This window comes from Coregonus lavaretus (assembly GCF_964263955.1).
Source record: "Coregonus lavaretus genome assembly, chromosome: 4".
Lineage (NCBI taxonomy): Eukaryota > Metazoa > Chordata > Actinopteri > Salmoniformes > Salmonidae > Coregonus > Coregonus lavaretus.
In genome coordinates, this window is record NC_139991.1 from 26,586,084 (window position 1) to 26,592,677 (window position 6,594).

The 6,594-nt window shown below is 42.4% G+C and overlaps 1 pseudogene across 1 annotated transcript in view; it reads right to left on the bottom strand.

The window, feature by feature from the left end:
- Window positions 1-6,299, bottom strand: part of LOC311128607 (spliceosome-associated protein CWC27 homolog) — a 69,191-nt pseudogene extending 62,892 nt beyond the window's left edge. The window contains exons 1-9 of the transcript in view: window positions 6,258-6,299; window positions 5,682-5,778; window positions 5,344-5,456; window positions 5,117-5,148; window positions 4,940-5,051; window positions 4,753-4,842; window positions 2,954-3,048; window positions 2,767-2,836; window positions 2,627-2,665 (exon numbers count right to left, since the gene is read on the bottom strand). The product of the transcript in view is annotated as a spliceosome-associated protein CWC27 homolog (transcript). The remainder of the gene's footprint in view (window positions 1-2,626; window positions 2,666-2,766; window positions 2,837-2,953; window positions 3,049-4,752; window positions 4,843-4,939; window positions 5,052-5,116; window positions 5,149-5,343; window positions 5,457-5,681; window positions 5,779-6,257) is intronic.
- Window positions 6,300-6,594: the final 295 nt, after the last annotated feature.

The following is a 6,594-nucleotide window of genomic DNA, read 5'->3' on the forward strand; positions in this document are numbered from 1 at the left end:
CAAGACAAATAATATATTAATTCATTAATGTAATAATTTTCCAAACAAGATAAATTGAGGCAGCAGAGCAGAGTGTCTGTACGGTATCTTAGTGTTTACTTGTTGACTGCGGGGACAGAGGTCAGCAGCAGATCATCCTTCAACAGGTCATCAAATCAAATCAAATTTTATTTGCCACATGCGCCGAATACAACAGGTGTAGACATTACAGTGAAATGCTTACTTACAAGCCCTTAACCAACAATGTATTTTTTAAAGATTTTTTTTGTTTTAAGTGTTAAGTAAAAAAAAAAAAAAAGCAAATAACTAAGGAGCAGCAGTAAAATAAAATAACAGTAGGGAAGCTACAGTGGGGGAAAAAAAGTATTTAGTCAGCCACCAATTGTGCAAGTTCTCCCACTTAAAAAGATGAGAGAGGCCTGTAATTTTCATCATAGGTACACGTCAACTATGACAGACAAATTGAGAAAAAAAAATCCAGAAAATCACATTGCAGGATTTTTAATGAATTTATTTAAAAATTATGGTGGAAAATAAGTATTTGGTCACCTACAAACAAGCAAGAATTCTGGCTCTCACAGACCTGTAACTTCTTCTTTAAGAGGCTCCTCTGTCCTCCACTCGTTACCTGTATTAATGGCACCTGTTTGAACTTGTTATCAGTATAAAAGACACCTGTCCACAACCTCAAACAGTCACACTCCAAACTCCACTATGGCCAAGACCAAAGAGCTGTCAAAGGACACCAGAAACAAAATTGTAGACCTGCACCAGGCTGGGAAGACTGAATCTGCAATAGGTAAGCAGCTTGGTTTGAAGAAATCAACTGTGGGAGCAATTATTAGGAAATGGAAGACATACAAGACCAATGATAATCTCCCTCGATCTGGGGCTCCACGCAAGATCTCACCCCATGGGCTCAAAATTATCACTAGAACGGTGAGCAAAAATCCCAGAACCACACGGGGGGACCTAGTGAATGACCTGCAGAGAGTTGGGACCAAAGTAACAAAGCCTACCATCAGTAACACACTACGCCGCCAGGGACTCAAATCCTGCAGTTCTAGACGTGTCCCCCTGCTTAAGCCAGTACATGTCCAGGCCCGTCTGAAGTTTGCTAGAGTGCATTTGGATGATCCAGAAGAGGATTGGGAGAATGTCGTATGGTCAGATGAAACCAAAATATAACTTTTTGGTAAAAACTCAACTCGTCGTGTTTGGAGGACAAAGAATGCTGAGTTGCATCCAAAGAACACCATACCTAATGTGAAGCATGGGGGTGGAAACATCATGCTTTGGGGCTGTTTTTCTGCAAAGGGACCAGGACGACTGATCCGTGTAAAGGAAAGAATGAATGGGGCCATGTATCGTAAGATTTTGAGTGAAACCTCCTTCCATCAGCAAGGGCATTGAAGATGAAACGTGGCTGGGTCTTTCAGCATGACAATGATCCCAAACACACCGCCCGGGCAACGAAGGAGTGGCTTCGTAAGAAGCATTTCAAGGTCCTGGAGTGGCCTAGCCAGTCTCCAGATCTCAACCACATAGAAAATCTTTGGAGGGAGTTGAAAGTCCGTGTTGCCCTGCGACTGCCCCAAAACATCACTGCTCTAGAGGAGATCTGCATGGAGGAATGGGCCAAAATACCAGCAACAGTGTGTGAAAACCTTGTGAAGACTTACAGAAAATGTTTGACCTGTGTCATTGCCAACAAAGGGTATATAACAAAGTATTGAGAAACTTTTGTTATTGACCAAATACTTATTTTCCACCATAATTTGCAAATAAATTCATAAATAATCCTACAATGTGATTTTCTGGATTTTTTTTCTCATTTTGTCTGTCATAGTTGACGTGTACCTATGATGAAAATTACAGGCCTCTCTCATCTTTTTAAGTGGGAGAACTTGCACAATTGGTGGCTGACTAAATACTTTTTTCCCCCCTACCTGTGCAGAGTCAATGTGCAGGGGCACCGGCTAGTCGAGGTAATATGTACATGTGGGTAGAGTTAAAGTGACTATGCATAAATAATAAACAGAGTAGCAGCAGCGTAAAAGAGGGGGGTGGGGATGGGGGGGCAGTGCAAATAGTCCGGGTAGCCATGATTAGCTGTTCAAGAGTCTTATGGCTTGGGGGTAGAAGCTGTTGAGAAGCCTTTTGGACCTAGACTTGACTTGCCATGCGGTAGTAGAGAGAACAGTCTATAACTAGGGTGGCTGTAGTCTTTGACAATTTTGAGGGCCTTCCTCTGACACCGCCTGGTATAGAGGTCCTGGATGGCAGGAAGCTTGGCCCAAGTGATGTACTGGGCCATACACACTACCCTCTGTAGTGCCTTGCGGTCGGAGGCAGAGCAGTTGCCATACCAGGCGGTGATACAACCAGTCAGGATGCTCTCGATGGTGCAGCTGTAGAACTTTTTGAGGATCTGAGGACCCCTGCCAAATCTTTTCAGTCTCCTGAGGGGGAATAGGCTTTGTCGTGCCCTCTTCACGACTGTCTTGGTGTGTTTGGACCATGATAGTTCGTTGGTGATGTGGACACCAAGGAACTTGAAGCTCTCAACCTGTTCCACTACAGCCCCGTCGATGAGAATGGGGGCCTGCTCAGTCCTCTTTTTTTTCCTGTAGTCATGACTGCTTTTGCTTTTCCCCTTCAGTGTCTGGATGAAAATAAACAATGTGTGTATGTATCTGATTGACACTGATGGCGAGTTTCATTTGAATTGCAGAATAACAATAAGACTGCTCATGTTCTAATTACCTGGCTGACTTGAGTTACCATTTCCTCTTCCTCCTCAGCTTCCTCTCTGAATGACAACAGACTGAAGTTCCTGACAAAATAAACAGGGCAGAGTCCGACTGTTCATAACTACAGTACCACGCTTCCAAGTCAGCAACAGATTGAGAGTGAGGAGCAGAGAAGTTGTGTATAATAGTAAATTAAAGACTTTGTTGCTTTGGACTAATATTTCTTTTTCTCTTCATCCTTTTTGGATTTTTTTCTTTCACGTGGAATGATGTCATCAAAGGGAGAATGTAACACCTGCAGAGAGACATAAAAAAAAAAAAAAGTTACAGAGTCTGACAGAATTGGAACACATGCAAAACAAATGAATGGTCAAAGTGATAAAATATTATTGTGTGATGTAAACTCATAACAAGACATACATACAGTTGAAGTCGGAAGTTTACATACACTTCGGTTGGAGTCATTAAAACTAGTTTTTCAACCACTCCACAAATGTCTTGTTAACAAACTATAGTTTTGGCAAGTCGGTTAGGACATCTACTTTGTGCATGACAAGTAATTTTTCCAACAATTGTTTAGAGACAGATTATTTCACTTATAACTCACTGTATCACAATTCCAGTGGGTCAGAAGTTTACATACACTAAGTTGACTGTGCCTTTAAACAGCTTGGAAAATTCTAGAAAATTATGTCATAGCTTTAGAAGCTTCTGATAGGCTAATTGACATCATTTGAGTCAATTGGAGGTGTACCTGTGGATGTATTTCAAGGCCTATCTTCACACTGAGTGCATGTTTGCTTGACATCATGGGAAAATCAAAAGAAATCAGCCAAGACCTCAGAAGGTACCACGTTAATCTGTACAAACAATAGTACGCAAGTATAAACACCATGGGATCACGCAGCCGTCATACCGCTCAGGAAGGAGACGCGTTCTGTCTCCTAGAGATGAACATACTTTGGTGCGAAAAGTGCAAATCAATCCCAGAACAACAGCAAAGGACCTTGTGAATATGCTGGAGGAAACAGGTACAAAAGTATCTATATCCACAGTAAAACGAGTCCTATATCGAGATAACCTGAAAGGCTGCTCAGCAAGGAAGAAGCCACTGCTCCAAAACCGCCATAAAAAAGCCAGACTACGGTATGCAACTGCACATGGGGACAAAGATCGTACTTTTTGGAGAAATGTCCTCTGGTCTGATGAAACAAAAATAGAACAGTTTGGCCATCATGACCATCGTTATGTTTGGAGGAAAAAGGCGGGTAGCTTGCAAGTCTAAGAACACCATCCCAACCGTGAAGCACGGGGGTGGCAGCATCATGCTGTGGGGGTGCTTTGCTGCAGGAGGGACTGGTGCACTTCACAAAATAGATGGCATCATGAGGAAGGAAAATTATGTGGATATATTGAAGCAACATCTCAAGACATCAGTCAGGAAGTTAAAGCTTGGTCGCAAATGGGTCTTCCAAATGGACAATGACCCCAAGCATACTTCCAAAGTTGTGGCAAAATGGCTTAAGGACAACAAAGTCAAGGTATTGGAGTGGCCATCACAAAGCCTTGACCTCAATCCTATAGAAAATGTGTGGGCAGAACTGAAAAAGTGAGTGCGAGCAAGGAGGCCTACAAACCTGACTCCGTTACACCAGCTCTGTCAGGAGGAATGGGCCAAAATTCCCCCAACTTATTGTGGGAAGCTTGTGGAAGGCTACCCGAAACGTTTGACCCAAGTTAAACAATTTAAAGGCAATGCTACCAAATACTAATTGAGTGTGTGTAAACTTCTGACCCGCTGGGAATGTGATGAAAGAATAAAAGCTGAAATAAATAATTCTCTACTATTATTCTGACATTTCACATTTTAAAATAAAGTTGTGATCCTAACTGACCTCAAACAGGGAATATTTACTAGGATTAAATGTCAGGAATTGTGTGAAAAACTGAGTTTAAATGTATTTGGCTGGTGTATGTAAACTTCCGACTTCAACTGTACCTCAGTGGTTCGTATCTTGTGTGGATTTAAAGGTCTTTCCTCCTGATCACATTCCACTTCTGCTAACCTGAGCATGTTGTCACCTGTCACCTGCATTGGGCAAAGGAAGATGAGCTTACAGGACAAATGCTGCATACTAAAAGCTTTACAAATATTAAGATGCATTGATCTTCTTTTGGCTTTTTACCTTTCCAAAGATGGTGTGTTTGTTGTTGAGCTCATCTGCCCAACCCAGGGTGAAGAAGAACTGGCTGCCGTTGTCATGGGGCCCTGCGTTGGCCATGGCAACCAGACCTCGTCTGTTTACATTTACATTTACATTTTAGTCATTTAGCAGACGCTCTTATCCAGAGCGACTTACAGTTAGTTGAAGCGCAGTCTGGAGTGGAACTCATCCTGAGAACGGGGGACAGAACCAACAGCAAAACAAGAATCAGCTCCACTGTCTCATTGTTAGTGGAAGTCTGAAACGTACTAATGGGTGAGCTGACAAAGGTTCCATGTAGAAAAGTTGAGTTTATGTCTAGCCAATCAATTTTTGGGGTGAACATGATGCGTGATAATAAGGTGATGGAGACAGTGAAAGTTAACCTTGAATGGACGTCCATAGATGGACTCTCCCCCCGTCCCGGATCCTGTGGGATCTCCTCCTTGGACAATGAACTCCGGCACCACTCTATGGAATGGTGTTCCCTCATAGTAGCCTGTGGAAGAGAGCAGTACACATTTACAATAAGCTGGTGTGCAATGTGACATGGTGAGTATCCTCATCTCTTGTGGACAGACTGAACAAAAATCTGACAAAATTCCACAAGATTTTAGTTCTGGGTTAACCAAGATTTTGAGTATACATAATAAGTACATCAGTATTATTGAGTGACCTTGCATTTTAACCTGCTAGTAGATATTATCGGGCACTCAGTCCTTATCTTCCATGCATAACTGGACAAAGTTTCTGGAGGCCTTGGGAGCCTCTTTGGACCACAGCTCAATATCGATGTCAACAGCTGAGGTCTTGATCAGAACCTGAGAAGGTAGAAGCATATCACTTAATACCAAGGCCACATTTCTGCTTGGCAGAACAACGCTAGCTAGCCAGCTAACCTTAGTGATTGCCTCAGTCAAGGCTGGTGGGAGGAGCTATTGGAGGACGGGCTCATTGTAATGGCTGGAATGGAATCAATGGAACACAATCAAACATGTGGTTTCCATATGTTTGATGTGTTCAATACCATTCCATAAATTCCATTCCAGCCATTACAATTAGCCTGTCCTCCTACAGCTCCTCCCACCAGTCTCCTCTGGATTGCCATTATAGCATCTCTTATGAGACTGAGTGAGTGGGTGGACTAATAGTGCATGCATGCAATTATTTCTGTTATTATAGGTTATCCTGCAAGACATTAGCTACAGTGACTGCGAGCTATTACTGTACTTCGTGCAGACTACGATCGTCAGGGGAACAAATTACAGGACCCCTGGCAAGCAAGGAAGCTCGCGTTTACCTTTCCATTTGTTGGAGGCTCTTGAATGTAAATGTTGCTCATTTTGTCGGTGACATTAACGGACAACTAGACACCGAAAATCCGTTATCTTTTCAGCAGTAGAATACAATATTTTTTCCGAAAATGCAGCACTGAGTAGTTCTCAAAGACTGCAAATCAGAGATTAATATCTAAATGTGTTGCCAGCACAGCTCACTGAACCGCAATGTTGTTAAAACATGAGTGCTTTGTTTACCTCGAGTCAATGGGGGGTGAAGGGCATTTTCCAAGTCGATGCTTGGAAGTAGTTTCCCTAATATTTGTTTGAAGGGAGATATGTCAAATATTAACGAACGTA